Genomic DNA, 22,876 nt, shown 5'->3' on the forward strand with positions numbered 1-22,876 from the left:
TCTACTGGACCTTTTGTGTGTAGAGTCCATAGTTCTGGTTAGCTGGGAATTGAAGAATCGGCTGTGATTAACAAGATACCGGAATCACTAAAGTAAACCTTTCTTTTGCTGGAACAATGGATACAGCTCAGCTGGGGCTGAAGAATGCGTTATGATTAAGAAGAGACCAGTATCATCGAGTTGAAATCTTCTGAGAAGTGTTTCCTTACAGTGAGCACACAGATACTAATACCCACCTAAAGGACAGAAAAAAAAAAAAAAAAAAAAAAAAAAAAAAAAAAAAAAAAAAAGACAGTAAAGAGTAAATCGTTCTGGGTCCTTGCAGTGCAAAAAGAAGCCACTGTATTTCTTATTCTTGGAATTCTTGAAGCCTAGTAGATTATAGACATAAAAGAAATTGTTTCAACAGTACTTACTGGATCCCATTAAATGTTGTACAGGAGTAAAATGTGATCCTTTGGCTTAAGTTGAAACTACCATAAGTCAAAATGCACTTAAGGGTAGGGAGATGGCTCAGCAAAATGTTTGTTGAGTTCAGTTCCCAACACCTATGTAAAATCCAGGCGCGACTACAGTGCCTGTTATCGAAGAGCTGAAGAGATGGGGACAGGTAGAACCCTAGCCTAGACAGGTAGGCCAGACAGCCTACCCTAGAGCAGCAAATTCCAAGTTCAGTGAGAAACCCTGTCTCAAAAAAATAAGGTGGAGAGCCCTGGTGAAAGACACCCCATAATGATCCCTGGCATCCTCCACCAGCACACATGCATGTGAACACACGTGAATCTCACAGCTTCCCAACGGTCTTAATTTGGGTTTTATTGTCATGAAGAGACACCATGATCAAGGCAACTCGTACAAAGGCTTTAACTGGGGCTGGCTTACAGGTTCAGAGGTTCAATCCATTATCATCATGGTGGAAGCATGGCAGTATCCAGGCAGACCTGATGCTGTGGGTGCTGGGAGAGTTCTACATCTCTATCTGATCTGAAGGCAGCCCTGGCTTCTTTCCTAGGCAGCCAGGAGGAGGGTCTCTTCTGCACTGGGTGGAGTTTAAGCCCTAGGAGACCTCAAAGCCCGCCTACACAGTGACGCATTTCCTCCACACTTTCTAATAGTGCCACTTCCCAGGGGCCAAGCACATTTAAACTACCACACCCACTCAGTACTGCATGGTGCTTGACGGCTATTACCCACCACAGATTGGCCTCCTCACTGCCGACGCCTGCCATTATAAAAGAGCATCATGCTGAATGTTGCTAGCCCAGAAAAACACAAAGGTTCAAAAAAAAAAAGTGTGGTTTCTGTTGAATCAGTTTATCGGTTTCAAATTAACTTATAGACCAAAGATCCAGACTTCCTAAACGGTACCTTCTTTCTCCTGTATGCTCGGATTTTCCTACATACCTGGCAACCTTAACATAGTGTCTGCGGAGCAGTAAGACGCTCAGCAAATGCTCAACGGATGGGCAATGGTTACTTTCCTGAAGTCGTGAAATTATCCCCCAGACAGGGAAGTTTGCGTTTTGTGAGTCATTTAAACTCTCCGCTAGGATTTGTGGGAGGAGGGGCTGGAGAGGCAGCTTAGCCATGGAGAACACCTGTTGATCCCTCAGAAAACCCGGCGGTTTCTGTTTCCAGCACCCACATGGTGGGTCACAAGCATCTGTGACTCCAGTTCCAGGGGATCCAATGCCCTCTTCTGTCCTCTGGGGCACCAGGCTGTGCAGACATGTATATAGACAAAACACTCACACACATAAACATTTAAAAAAAATATTATTATAAAAATGATTTGGAAGGGAAGGAGCAGATAGTAGCCCTAGTTTTCCAAGTGTTTTACAAAAAAAAAAAAAAAATCATGAGTTAATGTTTTCCCTATGCGTGAAATTTGTGAAGCTCCTTGCCCAGAAATAAATATCAGTTTGGCAACTGGTGAAATGTTTGCATATTTTCCTCTGAACGAACTGACTTCATAAAGAGGGAAGGAGCTGGAGTTTCTGGTTTCTGGGGCCCTGGAAGCTAAGAGCTGAAAGTATAAACAGTGACTAACACATTAGTCATAGTTCGCAGCTGCTGCCTCGCAGGACAAGAAATAACAGGCTGGAAATGCTGGGGGGGGCGGGGGGGGGGGGGAGGTGATTTCTCTCAAAGAGTTTCAGTCAGATGGCCCTGGGAAAGCACTCAGCCAGAGGGATTATTCTCTGTGTCATTCGGATGGATAATCCACGAACCTGTTTTTGATGAGTTTTTAGTTGTCTTTCTTCACAAAAGCTGACCCGATAAAATGATTTTTCAGTCATGATTTTTCTAGAAACTTGACTCATTTCTCACAGGTCCCCTAGAGGGCAGCAGTGGCCAGGACCTAACTCTTCAGCGCCAAGGTGTCCATTGCTTTAGTTCCCACATCTGCTTTCTTTCAAGTTGTCAGTGGTGTGTTTGTTTCCCCGGTAGTGTCTAACTAGAAAACCCAGTAAATATGAGAAAAACAAAATTAGAATGCATTCTACAATGTTTGGAATGGAATTATATGAGGCTTACATTTTTTTTTTTTATTTCTATATATGACCTGCACACACAAAGCCTAGGCCCATGCTTCTCAACCTATGGATCTCAACCCTCTCACAGGATTTGCCTAGGATCATCAGAAACCCCAGAAACTTACAGTACAATCCACAGCAGTAGCAGAATTACAGTTGTGAAGTAGCAAGAAAAATAATTTCCTGGCTGGGGTGGGGGGGTGGGGGGTGGGGGGATAGGGGTGGGGTCACCACAACATGAGGCCCTGGATTAAAGGGTCACAGCATTCAAAGGTTGAGAGTCACTGGCCTAGGTGACTCTGGGGTTTCGTACATGTAGAAAGCATGAAGTCAAAGCTTCTGCCCTCTATGGAGAAATCAAACCAATCCCAGGTATTGCCAAGTCTCTATTGATGCTTGCTCTCGCTCTGGGGTTACTACGAGTGGAAGAATTGGTCGGATGGTGGATTTTGTAAGGAGTATGACAAAGAAATAAGGGTAGGTGAGTTACAGTCTACAGAGGAGGCCAGACTGGTTTGATATACAGAGGATGGCTATCAGATTTGGAGATTAAGTGGCGATGTTAATTTTCAAATGAAGGGACATATAATGATATAAATGATATAAAGCTTGGAAGTCTTCTGGGGAAACACAGCTCCAAACAGAGTCCTATTCCGGTAGGGCACAGGGTTTCATGTTGGCGTTGTGGTGGCGAACCAGCACTGGGTACATCCCAGAGAGGCAAGGCAAGAACCTGAGTGTGCGTTTTTTCAAATGCTAAGGTCTTTCTTAATGCGGCTCTTTAAATATTTCATTTCTGCTCAGAGACTTTATGCAAAGAATGCATCTTTTAAAAGATGGTACTTTTTTTTTTTTTTGCAAGGGTACCTCAAGAGCTCCCTTTGATCCCTGTCGATTTATCTTCCAGGATTTCTCTGGCTGTGTTTAGGTTGTTTGCTGAGTGGACTTTATTCTTTTTTCCTGCCGTGAAATTAAGGGCAAACTGGAAACCACCTATATGCTCCAAAAGGATGCGTGGCATCAGAACTGAACTGTGTCTTGACAGGTGTGGGCTGCTGAGCCGGGTGGGTTTCTATACAGGCTGCAGCCCTGAGTGGATTTGAGGATGTTCCTGCCATAGCTTTTCCTCAAATCCAGTGCTGTGTCCTGTCCCCATAAGACAGATTATCTGTGCATCTGGTGGCTGGAGATTACACATGTGAGAATTTACCTGGGAGCATTTAGCCACCATGTGCCTCGCTGTCATCCATGTTATAGTCAGAACTTCATGTATGTGCTGGGAAATGTTCACAGCTGTAACAGCCTGCCTGGTAAGCGTTTATGGTGGCCTAGTGCTAGGTTGGGAATGACACCTCCCAGCCCCCTTAAAAGAACGGGTGGCTCTTTTCATGGTTCTAATTCTGAAGAATCAAAGAAACAGAATTCCAATGTGGACGGACAGTGTGGTATTTATGATATTTATGGGAAGGAGATAAACTGTCAGAACTGGATCTGTGGCTTATTGTTCTACCTTGTTTTGTTTTATTTTGCTTTGACACAAGATCTTAGTCTATAGCCCAGAGTGGCCTGGAAATCCCTACGGAGCCCAGACTGGACTTGAGCTCTGGACAGTCCCCCTTACTACAAACACCCACGAGCTGGAATCATAGGTATGAATCATCACTCCCAGCAACCATAGCACCTAAAGAAAGAAATCATACTTGCCCCAAGTTGGCCAGACAAGAAGCCTTTTTAAATACTTCTAGGATGAAAACTTCTTTAAATAAAAACAGAAAATTATAACAGAAAAAGGCCCGGATCTGTTATTTAAGATCCGTTTGACAATTTGTGTGCGTGCGTGCATGTGCGTGCGCGTCCTCAGAGGCCAGAAGAGGGAATCGAACTCGTGAGGGTGGAGTTAAAGATGATTAGGAGCTGTCTGATGTGGGTGCTGAGAACTGAGCTTGGCTCCCCTGCAAGAGCAGCCAGTGATCTTAACGGCGGAGCCATCTCTCTAGCCCGCCATCACATTTATTTTTTATGGGAGAAGAAATATTACTGTGCAGCTTGCTTCTTCCTGAAGTGTGGGTTTTGCATCTGAAATACAACTAAAGCAGCTCACGTCTTCCTGTAAGTCCAGTTTCAGGGAATCTGAGGCCTTCCTCCATACGCATGCGCATGTGCACACATATACACCACTTCCGGGATGGGGAACCGGGAAGGGACGATGATAGGTCCTCTAGTTGCTATATACAAGCTGACATGGATTTTAGTCAGTAATTTGACTGTGTTTTATACTTGTGACTCCAAGTAGCTGCCATGAAACCATCGCTTCCCTACCCTCAGGCACAATATCGCCACTGTCTGTATTCCAGTGCATTATCTGTGACCTAAGACGGCGACTCTTGGTCAGTTGCGAAGGGTCAGATTGGACATCACCAGATAAGCAGGTCCCTTTAAGTTTGGTCCCATTAAAGAGCTCCAGGTCACTGGCTTCATGGTAGCCATGTGATCGGCAGTTGTTTTCTTGTTTATGACGCATTTAATCATTTCCCTAACAGTCCAGCCACAAAAGGAGTGCGGGCAGTCCCTTTAAGAGCATCATATGTGCCGGGCGGTGGTGGCGCACGCCTTTAATCCCAGCACTTGGGAGGCAGAGGCAGGGGGATTTCTGAGTTCGAGGCCAGCCTGGTCTACAGAGTGAGTTCCAGGATAGCCAGGACTACACAGAGAAACCCTGTCTCGAAAAACCAAAAAAAAAAAAGAAAGAAAAGAAAAGAAAGAAAGGAAGAAAGAAAGAAAGAAAGAAAGAAAGAAAAAAGAAAAGGAAAAAAAAAGAAAAAGAGCATCATACGTGTTCACTGCATTTAGTAACATGACAAGAAGACAGGAATAGAAAAGTAGGCCATCTTGCTTAGAACCCACAGCGTATGAAAGTGTTCTCTCCCCCAAGACAATGCATTTGGACACTAGTAGGTGTTGTAATGTCTGTCTCTCGGAATTCAAGAGCCTGGGCAAGTTTGCAAGGACCACAGAATCTGAGAGCTACCAAACTGGTTCCCAGGCAAACTTTCTCACTCTGGACCCAGGTCTAAATGAGAGTCTCCTGAGACCATGTTGACCACATCATTGTGTTGACTTTATTACACCAACCAGCCTGTTGTGCGGCTTACATGGTGGTGTAAAATACACCTAAGAGTGCCATTGTTCTGTGCCTGACAATGTACCTAATGCATAGTTAGTAGAGGCTGTCTTTTGTAGAGAAGCGCTCCTAAGGGTGACATCTCCTTCCATGGAGATGAGTAGAGAGCCACAGAAACCCCTTTCACTGTTATTCTCTGGAATTTCCTCCTCTGACTGTCTTCTTTTAAAGCCCCAATGGGCTAGTGTCTTGGTATGCTGTTTCGTAAAGTTTTTCCCCTATTTCTGGTGAGGTTGAGGCTTCTCTGTTCTGAAGAGTCATTTGCATACACTCCACATTGCAATTCTACTGAGCCAACTACCGTCATCCCAGAATCACCAGGCCCCACTAGAAGTGCAACAGACTCATACCTGTTTTCTTTAGTGGGTTGAAGATTGGAAGACAGAGGGACGTTGGATAAAATACAGTTGCTTCTGGAGACTAGACAGTTGGTAGTGGTGACCCTACCCACCTCGAAAGCCCAAGTCATTGTAGAATTAAGGACACAATATATACAGGAGGAATTTGCCAGTGACCACCACCCTTCCCGGTCAGAACGATGATGGAAAGTCTTTCTTGTGGGACAACGGATATTAGAGGTAGAGACCAATGGAGTGGCAGCCAAGGGATAATCCCTGCTGGCATCAAAGCAGGTAACTGGCAAAAAAGTGCACTACAGAATATATCAGTCAACTGTAACCCAAATTGTGACTTGAACTGTAGTTTCTTAGAAATAAAGGTTGGGGTATGATCCAAGAGGAATATATGAAACCTTTCTCTGAGGTTTTTTGTTGCTTTGTTTTTTGAGAGAGTAGCCTTGGCTGTCCTAGAACTCATTGTGTAGACCAGGCTGGCCTTGAATTCACAGAGCTCCATCTGCCTCTGATTCCCAACTGCTGGGATTAAAGGCGTGTACCACTATGCCAGGCTTCGATGGGCATATTTCTATTATCAATGCTCATTCCAAGTAGATAGTCCAAAATCTCTCAAGTGGAGGCTATGAACACAACTTTTGAGAGAAAACCCAGTCATTTAGTTTTGTCCCTGTGAGAAAGCTCATTTACAACTGGCAAACACCACCTCTTGACTCCAGGCATCAGACTCTTGTGGTGTGACTCACGTAAACATACCATTTGATTATATTCCCTGCACAGTCAATAAGGGTTTCAAGTCTCCTTATCAGCTGCATTCTACAGAGTCTGCCGAAGCATCATTTAATGTGATGTCTTCCTTGGTGCCTCAGACACTAAGAAACACAATCATATTCTTTTACACATGGTAATAAAATCGTGGGTGTGTTACCAAGATTAAACCTCCCAAGAATGCCTGCCCTTCTGATTTTCCTCCTGCTAAAATTAGCAGGCCTTTTACCGTGCCACCTGCGAGGGTTCTGTGAGAGAAGAAATTTCAAAACTTTCCACACCTCGTCAGAACAAATTGGTTTTCCAAGTCTCTGTTTGTCATTGCAGCGTTTTGGAACCCAATAGCCAATATTTTAGAGCTTTAACACATCCACCTATAATGAGTGTTCAGTATGTGCAGTGAATATGTCAAATGTTTTACGCATAGGAACTTGTTTAATCTTTGAAGTCTCTTTCCATGACATAACTGTACAAACTGAGGCACAGCATTTTGATGGCAGAGGATAGACCCAGGGCTGGATTCTAGGACTGATTTGTTTTTAATCCCTGGAGGTAAGAGGATCAGAGTTCAAGGCCAACCTCAGTTACATAGAAAACTTGGGGCTGGCATAGGATACAAAGTTGAAGGAAGCGAGAGCTTTTTTTTTTTTTTTTTTTTTTTTTGGTTTTTTTTGAGACAGGGTTTCTCTGTGTAGCCCTGGCTGTCCTGGAACTCACTCTGTAGACCAGGCTGGCCTCTAACTCAGAATTCTGCCTGCCTCTGCCTCCCAAGTGCTGGGATTAAAGGCGTGTGCCACCACCGCCCAGCTGCGAGAGCTTTTAAAATAGTAAAATTGTTGACATTTTATAAAACGGATGGATGGATGGATGGATGGATGGATGGATGGATGGATGGATGGATCAGTGGATAACAGATGGCAAGATAGAAGGATGGATGGATGGGTCAATGGCTCAATGGATAATAGATGGTGTAATGGCTATTCCCGGTTTTCAACTTGACTATATCTGGAATGAACTACAATCCAGAACTGAAGGCTCACCTATGATCCAGATTTTTAAGGCTGGGAGATACAAGTTTCTGACCTGGATCTTGGCTTGAAGATCTTGAATGAATCCCGGGAGACTAAGGCAAGGAGATCTCTGAGTTCAAGGTCATCTTGGACGAATCACGTCCTAGATCCAATTGTGGTAGTACACACCTTTAATCTGGGCCACACCTTCTGCTGGCAACCTATATAGGGACATTGGAAGAAGGAAGATTCTCTCTTCTTTGCCTGCTTGCCTTGTGGGACTGAGCAACTACTGGATCCTTGGACTTCCATTCACAGCTGATCATTGCTGGGGAGTTGGACTACAGACTGTAAGTCATCATAACAAATTCCCTTACTATATAGATTCTATCCATAAATTCTGTGACTCTAGAGAACCCTGACTAATACAGATAGACAAATAGAAGGATGGATGGATCAATAGGATAATAGATGAACAATAGAAGGATAGATAGATAGATAGATAGATAGATAGATAGGTAGATAGGTAGATAGTGGCTAATGGATGGATGGCTAATGGAAGCATATATTTAAATATATAGCAATAGCTATTTTGATACATTTTATTTGATGGGTATCAAAATAAGCCCAGACAGAACTATCTTTCCCAAGTACATATGGCTGCCAAGTGGCAGGGACAGGATCAGCACTTGGGTGTGGCTCATCCCCCTGCTAAGTGCTGTGAGACACACTTTAGGTCTGAGTGGTTCCTTGTTTTATTTGTTGTGATTTTGTTCCAGTATCTAAAACCCAGGCTGAGACACATATCAGCAATACCCCTTAGTCCAGCTCCCTGTAATGTGCTCATGGGTCTCATTTTATGGACTCAGTTTCAGAGTCCTTGCATCCTGGCGTAGCTTTTGCGATGATCTAGAGCCGACGTTGCTTTCTTGGCAACCTCGGCCTGGCACCATCCCTCTGGTGGCATTTAGAGATCACGTGGATCTTTGCCTTTTCCCACATCTCTGGAAAGATGCCCCCGCCCCCCCCCCCAGCATTCTAAAGTATACAGCGCTCAGGAGCTGGAGGCAGGAGGATCAGGAATTCAAAGCCATCTTTGGCTACATAGAGAGCACAAGTGTAGTCTTGGATATGTGAGACACTGACTCAACCAAGTACCCATTGGGTACAACCAAGTACCCATTCCGAGGGCAACAACTATGTCTGTGTTGTAGGGAGTCTTCCACTCTGAACAACATAGGTCTGATGTGCTGTCTCCTGGCTTTCAGCGGTTATGTGGATCAAAGATAGTGGATGAACACCATCAACTGGTGGAGATATACTGGGTTGGTCACATGGTTCTCTTCTGGCAAGGCAGTGGTTTTACCTTATGAGTTTTTGAGCAGGAATCATATCTTGTAGCCTTCTGAGAATGAAGCACATATGTTTTTGCTGAAGCAAGTACCTGCGTTTATTGGGTTTTTTAGTAGTATTTATTATTACCCTTTGGGTGTGGTTGAGGGTTGTGATGTCTACACCTGTGACACCTTCAAGGACTTGTATTTTCCTTCCATGGAGTCCCAAGAATTGCACATGTGTCATCGGGTTGCACAGGCAAGCACTTTTAGCCACTGGATAGACCACATTACTGGCATTTGAATGTTAACCAATGCAGTGACCCATATGTCTCCCGAAACAGAAGGAGCCATCCTTGCTGCATGTGTCACACAACTGGTTTTTGCTGGGCAGTGTTCTTCTGTCATTTGCCCTGATGATCCAGCTGAACTGTGTGGATCTTAATGTCATTTACTCTGATGTTCATAGCATGCCCAGGTGAACAGTATGCATCAATGGTAGATATTTTAACCATAGATTCCCACACACACACCCCGAGGAACATGTATGAGCGGCTCAACACAGACTACTGCCCCCCAAGATAAATAATTTGTACTTTTGTATGTAAATGCCACCCCAAGAAGTCCTGCAATGAGAAATATAAGAAAAAGATCAAATAAAAAGTATTTCCTAGGCTGGCTGGGTGCTTAGTAGCTAAACTTAGTTAGCTGTCACTCAACGGGTCCGTGAACATTGGGAATGGCTACTTGACCAAGCTATCTTACCTGCTGTTTATTGCTAAATTATTTGGAGAATTCAAAAATAAATAAATGAATTCTCTCTACTTTCCTTCCATTCAACTCTTCTTCTCTCTCCCCCCTCACTCTTTCCATCTGAAAATTGTCAGATTCCCACATAAACAGAAAGAACACTACTTACATTTGGATCTTGCATAAACAGTGAATAATTTTCACTACGTGCTGAATACTACGCGGAATATTTTAGCATAATTGAATGTCTTCTGCTTTATTTGGAGACCCTAAACTCAAGTCAAATGAGCCACTTAGAAGTCGCTAATGAGACGGCCATCTCGGCACAGTCATGAGTATCCGGAAGACGTCATTCAGTCCCTGATAGAGACGCACTTCATGTTTCCCATGATCAGAGCATGAAGTGCTTTTTGGAAAACCCCTCTTTCTCCCATCTTTCTAGAATTCTTTTAGGAGGAAAGTGGTATGCTCTGGAATTCTTCTCATCCATAAACTCTCCTTCTGCAGCGTGATCATTTTGATTGACAGTTGAGTCTACAGTGGCCTTAGCAAGAGACAGAGTGCACCCAACACAGTTCTCCCATGGGGACACCAAACAGGCTAGCTAGGCATTATTAGTTGTGCACACGCCAGTGTTCAGGCCCCACCATACCCTGTCTCTGTTCTTCATTAGATTTGATAGGACTAAAAAAGCTAGCATTTCCCAAACAGCAATAAAGGGAACCAGAACAGAACACACTGAACTGAAAGAGATGTGTCTTCCTTAACGTTCTCCATCCTTCAAGCTCTTGGTCCCTCACTAATGCAGAGAATAAAAGCGTCCACACTTAAAGAGAATTCCAGGGTGTATTTCATCTGCCTGTGCCTGTCTCTTTATAAGTTCTTACTCAAGATAATGGCCACCTCAACTGTCTCCTGAGATGTGACAGCCACGTCAACAAACACAGCCCAGAAGTAATCTCATAGCGCTAATGTCAATGCTTATGAGAACAACAGTGGTGCATGTCCTTTTTGACCAAAGCAAGTCTTTAGAGTCATGGTGTGTGTGTGTGTGTGTGTGTGTGTGTGTGTGTGTGTGTGTTTAATTACTTTGCCACTACTAACAGAAGATGTTATTTGGACTCAAGAATTAAAAACTGTTCCTCAAACAAGAGACAGTTGACCACTGGCTTTGGTTTCCTGTGAGGGTCTCATTCAGTATCCACTTTATACAAATATCCTTGGCCACTCCAATGCCAAGTAACTCAGAGGGAAAAAAAATAAGACTTGATGTCTTTAGCAAGAACATTGTATTGGCCCAGAATAAGAGATATAACTTTGAAGCCAATGGTCCACACACGTGTGTGTACCTGGATCACCCACCAGATAAATGTGGATATTTAAACATCAAGAAATATTCTTTTTTAAAAAAATTTATTTATTTTATGTATATAAGTACACCATTACTTTCTTCAGACACATCAGAAGAGGGTGTTGTAGATGTTTGTGAGCCACCATGTGGTTGCTGGGAATTGAACGCAAGACCTCTGGAAGAGTAGTCAGTGCTCTTAACCACTGAGCCATCTCTCCAGCCCAAGAAATATTCTTTAAATATTAAGAAAAACTGACATATTCACCCATGTTGCCCATATTGCTACATAAATTGTATTCCATAGCCACTCCATCTGCCAAAGCGGGCTGTTTCACCTGTGTGGCTTTCGATTTATATCAAAGTGGTGTTGCTGGCTACTGAGGCAAAACACTGCAGCTTCCTGATCTCTCACTAGGAAGTGGAGTGATGATATCTTCAGGAAATAGCAAGGAATGATCTCAAGAGAGGTAATATCATTCAGATACCTGATCAATAGGTGTTGGCCACTTGTCAAAGACCATGGGGATCCTTGTACACTCACCTCATAAATGCTAGCGCGCCCTTCAGTTCTCTTCAGCTTCAAATGTAAACTACGATGCTCTTTGGTTTTGGGGACCTAAGTTTCCTCATCTATAAAAGAGGAATTTTAATGCTACCCTCCCATAAGATCACTGTAAGAAATTTATGACTGGCAAAGTCTTGGACCCCACACCTAACACACAGTAGGTACTTACTAAATGTTAGCTGGTATTACAGATTACAAAATCATGCCTGCTAGTGGCATGTTAATCTTTGCAAAATGTGTTTTTGTATCTCAAAGTGCCTTATCAAGGATAATGTATGTTGTCAGTAATCACAGCAGGACAAGCAGACTCTTCCTTTATAGCCTCAGTTTTGCTGCTAAATAGATGACTAGAGAAAATTAAAACTAATACTGTAAAAATAAAAGAAAGAAAGAGAGAAAAGAAAGAAAAAAAAGAAAAAGTTTTATGTACCATTGCTTAGGACCAGAAAACTTTCAGATTTTGTACTTGGTTGGCATTTGAAATATATTATACTAACATAATGAGCTATCACAGAAACAAATCTAAATAGGAAATGCATCTGTATTTAATATACCTTATACACATGCTGGAAGTTATTGTATATTGTCATTGATTTTGGACACAAAACGAAGTCTTGTAATAGGAAATTTTCCACTGTGACATCATGTCAGCACTCAAAAGTAGTTGAAATTTGGAATGTTTTGTATTTTCAGATTAGGTGTGCCCAGCCTATGTTTGAAACTATGGGGTCTTGGGAGAGCACAGTTGGTAAAGAGCTTGGAAGCATGAGGACCCTAATTCAATGCCCATCACAGACTATGGTGGCCAGTGTTTGCAATCCTCGCACTGGGGAGCAGAAACAGGCGGTTCCCTAGGGCTCACTGACCAGCTAGTCTAGTCTAATTCTAGACTGGAGAGCCTGAGGTCTTACTGAGAGACTCAAGTGAGCAAAGGAGATGGCTTCTGAAGAACATCCCTGAGGGTGACCTCTGACCTCCATAGGCACATGCACCCACACGCACACTTGTGTATGCATGGGCATATAAGGACACAGAGACACCAGAATACAGAGAAAGAGAGAGACAGAGATATAGATGGATGGATGATAGATAGACAGATGATAGATATATACATACATAGATACATAGATAAATACATAGATGACAGAAAGTTGACAGAGAAATAAGTAATAAACAAAAAGATACATTATTGAGGATACATAATAGGTAGATAGAAAATAGAAGATAGATAAATAGATAATAGATCAAGTGATAGGTAAGTAGATAGATGATAGATAGATAGATAGATAGATAGATAGATAGATAGATAGATAGAAAATAGAAAATCGAAAATCAAGAGGTAAGTAGACAGATGATAGAAGCTAGATGGATGGATGGATGGATGGATGGATGGATGGATGGATGGATGGATGGACAGATGGACATATAGATGCATTTGGTGTTGTTTGAATTACCCTGGGCAGAGGTGAAAACTTAAAGGAAACTTCTCCCATGCCTCTCCTCAAATCCCTAAGCCCCTTAAGGCTGATCCTAGACAGAAGTGCGCTGGCCCCTGGCCTCCTTGGCGTATGTGTACAAGAGAAGGAAACACAAAGTTGCTCCCAACGTGCTTAACAGATTATGTCATTCACAGAAATGCAGTTAATGGCTTGCCCGTGAAGGGGAACTTACCAAGTGATGAATAGCTTGTGAAATATCCAACATAAATCTTTTCAAAGCTAAGGAAAGACCCTGGTGTTGTGTGTACAAACATGCTCCCAAGTCCCAGGGAGGGAGTCAGATGTCTGCACAGTTATATTAAAAGTATTTTCGAAAGGTACTACACCAACTGAAGACGAGCCTCATGTGTCCTGCAAGGATCTTAGTGATTCTTTACTTTCTCTTTCTGAGGGAAATCTCTATAGAAGTCAGCGTCCCGTGCACCAGGGGACTTAAGATTTGTGCACACACACATGTATGTGTGGTGTACTTATTTTTTTTTTCTGGCTTCTGCATAGAAAAACAGGTCACTTCTGTGGATGGGGAGACACAAAGCAGCCTGAACTCAGGAACAGAGCAAAACTCCTCCTGGAGTCCCAGGCAGTTGTGAGCCAAGTGATGTGTGTGCCACGAGCTGAACGTGGGTTCCCTGCATGCACACTTGTGTGCTTTGAACCCCAGAGCCCCATTCAGGACACTCTTAGACTGCCTCATGGGCCCATGTCTATATTTACCGCCCCCACACAACTTTCCTTTGACGTCAACATTTGTAAGTTCACAATGAACAACTGCTCAGTAAAGTGTCAGTTCTGCCTCCCTGTGGCCTTTGGAACACTTACACACACTGGACTAAAGATCATTTAGCTATAGTTTTATTTTCTTTCTTTTTCTCTCCTACTCCCTGTTCCCTTTAACCTTTGTTGAGGTTTTTTGGTCGGTTCTTGTTTTTGGTGGTAGTGGTGGTGGTGATAATGGGTGTGGGGTTGTTGTTTGTTTGGTGATGATAAAGAGGTATTATGTAAAGCAGTCAGGCAAGAGAGCTTTAAAAACCGCCACAGCACCTACATGTCATTTATTTTTAATCACTGACACTGAAGAAGAGCACTAACACATTTTGTCATATTAACAACGAATGTGCCTGTTGGTTCGTCCCCGAAATAAAGGTCCTTTTTCAGATACAGAACATTTCTTCCAAGACACAAAGCTACAGTCAGGATGTACTGTATAAGAGAAGAATAAATAAGAATTAATTTAAAAGAAATGCTGGCCACACACACTGAATTCTTTTCCAGTTCCTGCTTCCATACGGGGCAAAGGGCAGCTGGCTCCTGCCTCTTGAGCATGCTGAGCTGAGCTAGCGACTGACATGTGGGCAGAGGAGGCTTTTGACCAAAAGAAGAAACAAGAACTTCCAGGCTTGCAAAATCACATTTTTAGCAAATTCATCCAACACTAACAGAAAAACCTAAGAAACTATGCATAGAGGAAAAAGGTCACGTTGCCCACTAAGCACATGACAGTGTGCTGGGCAGACTCAATCGTGTCTGTCTCATTCACTGATACTCAGAAAGATAGAAATTGTGCATTGTGAATTTTGGCTTGCAAGATAGATAAGTACAAAAATCTGTACTACATTGACCTTTATTGTTTTATTGACACCCAAATCCCATGGTCAGACTCACTAGTATTCATCTATATCTTTAGTATATCTTTATATACTATTCTTTAACATGGGAGTTTGTCCACCTAACTACCTTAGGATGGGATGGAATACACGCAGCTCTCCAAGAGCTGGGGATACCGTCCACCTGCAGCTTTTAGGAAAACGGGGTGACTCCCTGACAAGCCAGAGCCCTACCTCTGGCATCCTCCAGAGCGTGCTACAGAAAGCAGAAAGAGATGGAGACCTCTGCACTGCTGAGGTGACTTGAAAAACACTTGCACCAAATGAATTTTACAAGAGCCCACTCCAATACAGCTGGGTCGCTCAGAACCAAGGGCTTTTCTTCTTACCCAAACGATAAGCAGCATCCATATAAAACCTCACAATGATGCTAGAGACCGGAAGAAATATTTCATACGGTGGACACAATCAACCACACAAAAGTTGGGGAAGTGACCCCAAGATGGGAAGCTGGGAAATACCTGTCCCCGCTGGTCTAGCAACTTGTAAAAATGTCGCTCCCGTGTTGGAGTATTGAATAAAAGGGTATCTGCAGAAACAAGGTCCCCAAGAGACCTTTTCTCTTTTCTCTTTTCTCTTTTGGCCATCAACACACAGCATTATGGAAGCACACGGACACACATGTCTCTGCCCCTTGTCACTAACCAGAGGGCAGGCCTCTGAAATGGAGCAGTTCAGATCAACCCTCTGGCTCCTGAAAGGCTAGCATCCAGAATGGCTTACAGAAAGCTGCTTCTTGTAAAGGCGGATAAAACCCGGTGCCCTGCCCTATTCCGGCTCTGGAGCCCAGAGCAGTTTTTTGGAGCCAGTCAGTCGGTGGAGGCAGCGTCTCCAAGTGCCACGGGCCACAACATCCTTTAGATGCCACAAAGTCCTTGGCCATCGCAACAGCAGCTGTGTCACCCCAGCGATCTCCTCCCCAACAGCTGCTTCTCAAACCTTTTGACCAAATGCAGCTGTTCTTTAAAGCAGACCCATCTGCGAGCTTAGTTTCTCCTTGAGTCTTCACTCCCTCTGTCTAACATGGCTCCCTAGCACCTGACGTTCATTATCCATCCACCAACCTCGCTTTAGAGCTGGCATTACAGACCGAGTGGTGGGAAGTGGCAGCTGTCTCGCTACACCCTTCAAGTCACTGGCCCACAGCTGTTGCATCAATCACTGGGGGGAGACTTGCGCCTGCGCAGGAGGGAGGGGCGTTGGCTCCTCGGGCTGTCGGTTACAGACCGCTCCAATGAGGACTTAACACCACATAACTGAGAAAACTCTCTCCGTGGGAACTTTATGTAAGTAACTTCCCATACCCACGGATATATTGGGAAAAGCATCAGGCTATAGAAGCACTGAGCACTTGTAATTGAATTGATGACAGAGTTTTCCTGGGGGTAGTGCATATTTAATTTGCAATTTGAAGATTATGACCCCAGAATCTTTTTTTTTTTAATTTAATTCAACTATAAAGGGCTAGAGAGTTGGCTCAGCGGTTGTAAGCTTTGCAGCTCTTGCAGAGATCCGGGGGTCAGATTCCAGAACCCACGTTTGGCATCTCTCAACCACTTTCAAACTCCAGCTACAGGGATCTGGCTCCCTCTTGTGGCTTCTGCAAGCACCTGCACTTGTGTGCACATACGCCTAGGCAGCCGCAGGTAAGCACGCGCGTAATGGAAACATAAAAATAAATATCTAAAAAACAAAAATTAAGAATATGCAATAGCAGGACAACCCCTTTATAAACTAGCCAAAACCAAGAACATCTCTTTCAGCTATAAGAAGATAAGGGTGGTCAGTTAGCCCAGGGAGAGATGTTTTGACAGGAATGAAAAATGCAAATCGAAGCCATGGTGAGTTACTATAAATAACAAACAAAAAAAGTTGGAAAAAAAAAGTAATGATACCAAATATTATTGGTAGGAATGTGAAACGAGCAGTTACTCTGAAAATAAACAGCCTGACAGCTTGTTTAGCATTTGATTCGGGACTTGGCATTCTGGAACATTCATCTCAAAGGGAAAAATATTCACACACAGAACACTTGTGTACAAATGTTTATGGAAGTGTTGTTTCATTGTAGCAAAATATTGAAAATACCCGAATGGCATTCCATAGGTGAATAAGCACAACCCTGGTGTGTCCATCTATAATAGACACTTAGCCACAAAAAGAAACGAGTGGCCAATATAGATGATACTGTGGATAGATAGATCTCAAAGGTGGTGTGTGCAGTGAAAACTTAGATCTGAAAATTTACATGTTGATATTTCCAAAAATTTCATTGGGTCTCATCATGATAAAAGTCTGGTAATTGGGGTGGGGGGGGGGATTGATTAATGGCTTCAGGGGAACTACGAATGCCAAGGGCTCAGTAGTGAGTGATTTTGTTGGTAACTAAACAACACTTCTATATGTAAATTGTGGTATTTAAATTTTTAAGTTATAATTATTGTGTGTGTATGCACATGAGCGCACACATGTGAGGTGGCTGGTCTGAGATGGTTTTGGTTGTTGGTGTTTTGATTTGGTGGTAGTGGATGGAGTATATTTTATTTTATTTTATTTTATTTTATTTATTTATTGTGAGGAGGGCAACATCATTGGTAAAATACCTACCATAACAAGTTTTAACATCACCTTTGTGCAACAAACCTCGTGTTTAGAGAGAAAAAACATTGGCTAATTTCCAGTGAGGGAGGCCTCCAGTCCTTGTATATCTAAGGTGAATGACTTGGATTCTGTTAGCGAACAGGAAGGCTGGATCTTTGGTGGGCTGGAGCCCAGCTGAGCTCTTAGGTGAAGCTGCACCATTCGCTCTGCTTTGCTTCTCTCTTTCCTGTTGGTAGTCACAGTGCATGCAGCATGGCCACGTCTCCACCTTCATGAATCAGAGGTCACATGTAGAAAGATTGCAGCAAGCCCCGGATGTGGATGGCAGTATCTTCTTGACATCCCTTTCCTTGCTTGGTACACATTTTCAGTAAGTTTTCTTCTGCTGTACCTGAAATCGCCATTAGTAGCAATTTGTTTTCCTGGAAGTTCTCCAGATCATTTCCTCCTCAAGGTTATGTGTTCCATGAGGTCCAAAATGGTAACAAAATGGCTAGTGGGAGTTCCTTACCCACTCTGCAAGGATAGCCCTTGAGGGGCTCGGGAAAGGGTCAGGCATTCCAAGACTATGCACAGTGCTTGGTGTCTTTCTATTCTTACGACCTCCCAGATGCTTCAGAAAATCATTGTCATGTGACCTTTTTATTTTCGTGCATATGTACATATGCTGCCATGTGGGGAGGGGGGTAAAGGGCGGTACATGCTTGTGCACATATTAGTGGAGTCAAAAGATCAACCTTGGGATTATTCCATAGGCAACATCCCCTCCCCCTTTTTTTGAGGCAAGGTCTCTCACTGGAACTATCGGCCACTGGATCAGCTAGGCTTTAGAACCAGTGAGCCCCAGGCCCCAAGCTGTCTCTGCCTCTGGCAATGTGGGTAACCACAGGGTCAAGCCTTCACGCCTGGCATTTTGCACAGGTGATGATAGCAGGTTCATCTTTTTATTGTGTGACTGAGGAAGTGAAAGACACCCAAAGGGGGTGTTACCACAAAGGTTATCGATAAAAGAAAACCAGCCCTGGATGACCCCCGGGGCACAAATGTCAGCCACTAACAATACTAAAAATTCCAAATTTTCTTGGCCTCAGTTACCCCATCTGTAAAATGGTCCTGATGGCACGCCTCCTCGGTTGTGGTGGGGTAATGATTTTTAAGATAAAAGAAAAAGAAAGGAAAGTCATTCCCCACTGTGCTTGGGGCCACAACACATATTTCTTAGTCACTAAGTTCCTATTTCTTAGTTACGGTTCTATTCCTCAGTGCCCAAGGTAGCTTGAAAAAAAAAAAGTAATTTGTAGACAAGTGGCTAGCTAGCAACAATGTGGTTAATTAACTTTCCCTAATATATTCCTGAAGAGAGTGTCTGTTGATGGAGTCTTTCAACATGGTGTCCTTTGGGAAGTCTGCCCCTTGCCAAGCAAGTGACCACATACAGTCACTCACGGATCCACTCCTCAGCCACAGGAATTTGACTTTTGCTTCCTTCTCTTGCTAGTATCAAAAGGTTATGGCCTTAAGGACCCCATTTCCAACGACAACAGTACATTAAGAATTGCTTAAATCCCGCAGCTGACCCGCGCAACATTTTCTTATAAAAAACATTTCGTTTGCTTAGCCTGTTGGTGGCACAAAACTGCAAGGCCAAAGCTTTTAGGAGTTCAAGGCCAGCCTTGGCAACATAGCTAGTTGGAGATCAGCCTTGGCTACAGGAGAACCTGGATCTAAGGGAGGGGCAGGAAATCACCAAAGGGACTGAAAATCATTCAGGGATCCTAGGGAGGAAGAGAAAGCCGTCTAAGAAAACCAAATGTGGTTTCCTGAAAAGGTGGGACGGAGGCGTTACTGTAAGAGGGTTTTGTTTGTTAGTCTTTTTTTAGGGGAGGCTTGAAGAAACCCAAAGAAATACGGCTACCTTTCCCACCCTTTTGAGAACCTGGCAGGGCGTCACCTAAGAACTGATGGAGGCCACGGATGTAGCATGGCCATTTTTTGTATGCTTGGTGCTCAGCCTTCAGAAGGGTTTATAAACGTAACACATCCCTAGCTGAAGGCATTCACACCCTAATCCGCCAGCTGTCTAGCAAGACTGGAGTGAGCGGATTACACAGCTGAGTCTAACAGGCAGTTGAGAAGGCGGACTGAAAGTTCCCTGCGGACAGGAGCCAAGTTAGTTGCGTCCCCTGTCGCCTTCTTAGAGCTTCACGTGATGTCCAACACCCCTAGGCACCTAGGCAGTTCTTACTGGGATCCGTGAAAAGTAGCCATGACTCTGCCCCCCAGAACTCACAATCGGCTTGAAAGTCCACAATGTCTTCCTTAGCTGGCTTTCCTTTCCAAGATTTCCTGCCGACCCGGGAGAGGCCAAAAATCAGTTTCAGCTCTTCCCCCAGCCTCTCTAAAACCGCTGATTTCGGGGTGGGAGGTGGGTGTGGGGAGGATCAGGGGCAACAGGGCGTCCCCCCCTCCAACCCCCTGCCGGGACCCCTCGAGCCGGGTACAGGGGAAGGTGACCAGGAGGGGGAGAGCCAGCCCGCACGTGCAGCGCCCAGGGGAGGAGGCTGGGCCAGCGCGGCGCTTAGTCAGCAGCAGGGTTTTGAAACAAAAGCCAATGTCCTCCCTCGGAGTCTGCGGCCGGTCAGTTCCTAGGGGGAAGAAAGCTATGCTGCCCAGCCGGTTAGTGGCCCAACTTACTTTTCCTGAGCCCAGGACTGAGGGCCAGCGGATGTTCGGGAGTGGGTGGGATGCTGCGGGGAGGGGGCGCGGGGACAGCTCGCACACAGCCTGCCCTGCTCTGGTCTCCGCTTGGCCCAAGGCCGGGTCCCAGGGGTGAGAGACACACGCTGGTCCCGACCAAGCGCCCTGGAGCCCAGGCCCCTCCGGTGTGCGTGCAGCCGCGGCACCTTCGCCACCTCGCGTCCCACAGCTCAGACACACCAGGCCCTGGTTTCATGAATGAAATCCAATCGTGTGGTTATAAATAGCCGCCAAGGCTGCTCACGTCACGGTGGAGAGAGGGAGCGATCGGAGGCCGCCACAGCGTTGCTTGCTCGGTGCCGGGGCGCAGGGTTCCGCCCGGTGCCCCGCCTGGCTGGGGAAGGGGGCGGGAGGAGGGCAGGGCTGGCGGCGACAGCGACCTGGGGACGAGTCCCGTGGCCTGCGCCGGGACGCGGACGCGGCCGGGCGCGGCTGGGCCATGCTGCCTTTGTGCCACGCCGGGCGGGTGGCGCGCGGTGCGCAGGGTCCCAGCGTCCCCGCGAGTGCGCGCGGCGGCGGGGGCCGCTGTTGAGCGGCGGAGGGAGCCGGGTCTCGCTCGGCTGCAGGGTAGGTGGCTGTGTCGCGCAGAGAGAGCCCCAGTGAGCAGCGGAGCACCCCACCAGCTCCCGATCGCCCCGCGGGTGGCAGGTGGGGACCCCGGCCCATGTGCCACCACCCCCACAGCGACGTTTGCGGGAGTGAGCTGAAGGGAAGCGGGGGACAGTCCCCTCCTAGAGGAGTGAGCCAAAGAGATGTGGAGGAGCACCCGCCCCGGCCGCACCCCTAACTTGTAGCGGCAGTGAACACGTACAACAGGCACCTTAACAGGCCGGCTCACCAGGGCGGGTGCTGCCGCGCCCCCGGGAAAGGTGCCTTTTCCTCGAAGGACTCTGGTGGGGAACTCGGGACGCGAGAAGCTGGGTGCTCTGATCCCATGGGTGCTTGCCCTGCCCCAGGCAGTGCCTTTGGATGCACGATGACGCCCCTCGCCCTCCCCTCCCCTCCCCTCCCCTCCCCCAAGCTCTGTGTCTAGGGAGTCTGTTGTGAGTTGCTGTGCCAACAGTACACGCCGCCGGTGAGGGGCTTGCACACACCTGAACTTAAGTGTTCAGCTTTAGGTTACTAGGTTCACAGCCAGGTGGTGGTAGGGGGAGGTAGGTAGAAGAGATCCACACTCACACCCACCCACCCAGCCCCCCCCCCCCACAAAAGAGGAAGGAAGGCAAGACTGTGTAAAAAAAAAAGTATAAAACATTTGATCCCACTGTTGGCCGTGGGGTTTCCATCCCGTCTCAAACTACTCAACGGAGGAACAAAGTCAATATTTAGACTTGGACAAGCCAGAAAAGTTAGGAGGGAGCGCCAAGCACAAGGGTTCTGGGTTGGCTTTGCACTTCAGCAGGAGCTGCGCCTTTGGGGCTATCTGTACACATATGCTGGGACGTTGGGGGTGGAGGCGTGCATTAAGCTTGATACTTAAGTCACAAAAAGCTGGGAAACTCTAGATAAGGCAAGCAGAGGAGATATCCTGACTTTGAACCTCCCTGTGCTTTGAGGGAAGCTCTTGGATACTCAGCCTAGGGTTTCAGCCGGAGGTGCTTCTCCACCCTGTGGGCTGCGCTACCTGCCATAAGAAACATACAGGAGACTCTCAAAACCATACCAAGCTTCCAGAGGCGTTCAGCTTTGCCAAGGGCAGATAATAAGCCACCAACAGGCTCATAAGTTCACTTATAAACACTATATTGAGACTCGGTGTGTATTTCATCTTCAGTGATCTTGGAGACGCCTAAGAGAACCAGTGGTCCCCATAAGATAAACTTTTGGACTGTCACTAACATCTGCGTGTTGCCCCACAGGGGAAGTCAGCAGTCAGTCAATTGTTATATTGAACAAGGTTCTCCTTGAGATTCCTAGATCATATTTGAATGTCAGTGGGGGTATGGGTTCAATCCATCCCATCCCATGATTGTAGGCTTCGGATCATCCTTATCAACAATCTTCTGAGCTTGCCTGCTCTTATCTTCCAAAGTGACGGTCATGGGCATCTCAAGGTACAGGGTTATGTGTGATCACAAAGATGCACGGAAGAAGCCTGGTTGATGTTACTGACTTAATAATTCTACAAAGGAAGGAAGGAAGGAAGGAAGGAAGGAAGGAAGGAAGGAAGGAAGGAAAAAAGGAAGAAGGAAGAAAAAAACATAATAGAAGAAGAAACCAGAATTCATTGCATTGGGGTTAAGATGGTGTTTTTAAAAATGACATTTTGAAAAAGAAAAAAAAAATCTCTCCTTTATCTGTTTGAGAAAGCCTGTGAGTTTTCCCTGCACCTCCCATCCATTTGTGGCTAAGCGCTTTTTCTGTATCATCCCCAAATGCTCAGAAATATACTTTTGCGAATGCTATAAAATGTTAACATAGCTATTTCAGGAGACACTTGACCCAGAGAAATACCAATATACACGTAGCATAAACCCAAGTCAGGCAGACTCTGCGCATCCTCTGG

General features: G+C 45.3%; 1 protein-coding gene and 1 pseudogene across 5 annotated transcripts in view; one reads left to right on the top strand and one right to left on the bottom strand.

Moving 5' to 3' along the window:
• The window catches only part of Rhobtb1 (Rho related BTB domain containing 1), a 125,269-nt gene that overhangs the window by 38,220 nt on the left and 64,173 nt on the right, over positions 1-22,876 (top strand). The window contains exon 1 of one of the 4 annotated variants that reach the window (XM_076916936.1): positions 20,184-20,289. The exons of 2 other annotated variants lie outside the window; for them this stretch is intronic. The gene's annotated coding sequence lies outside the window, so the exon portion shown is untranslated. Of the gene's footprint in view, positions 1-20,183; positions 20,290-20,793; positions 20,938-22,876 lie in introns of those variants that run through there. One more of the 4 variants, XM_034524133.2, reaches the window with a different exon arrangement.
• LOC143435271 (uncharacterized) lies at positions 14,386-20,696 on the bottom strand (annotated as a pseudogene). The gene is made up of 2 exons (XR_013105408.1): positions 20,308-20,696; positions 14,386-19,959 (listed from the first exon to the last, which is right to left on the bottom strand). The product of XR_013105408.1 is annotated as an uncharacterized LOC143435271 (transcript).

This window comes from Arvicanthis niloticus, chromosome 20, assembly GCF_011762505.2.
Source record: "Arvicanthis niloticus isolate mArvNil1 chromosome 20, mArvNil1.pat.X, whole genome shotgun sequence".
In the NCBI taxonomy this organism is placed as follows: Eukaryota; Metazoa; Chordata; class Mammalia; order Rodentia; family Muridae; genus Arvicanthis; species Arvicanthis niloticus.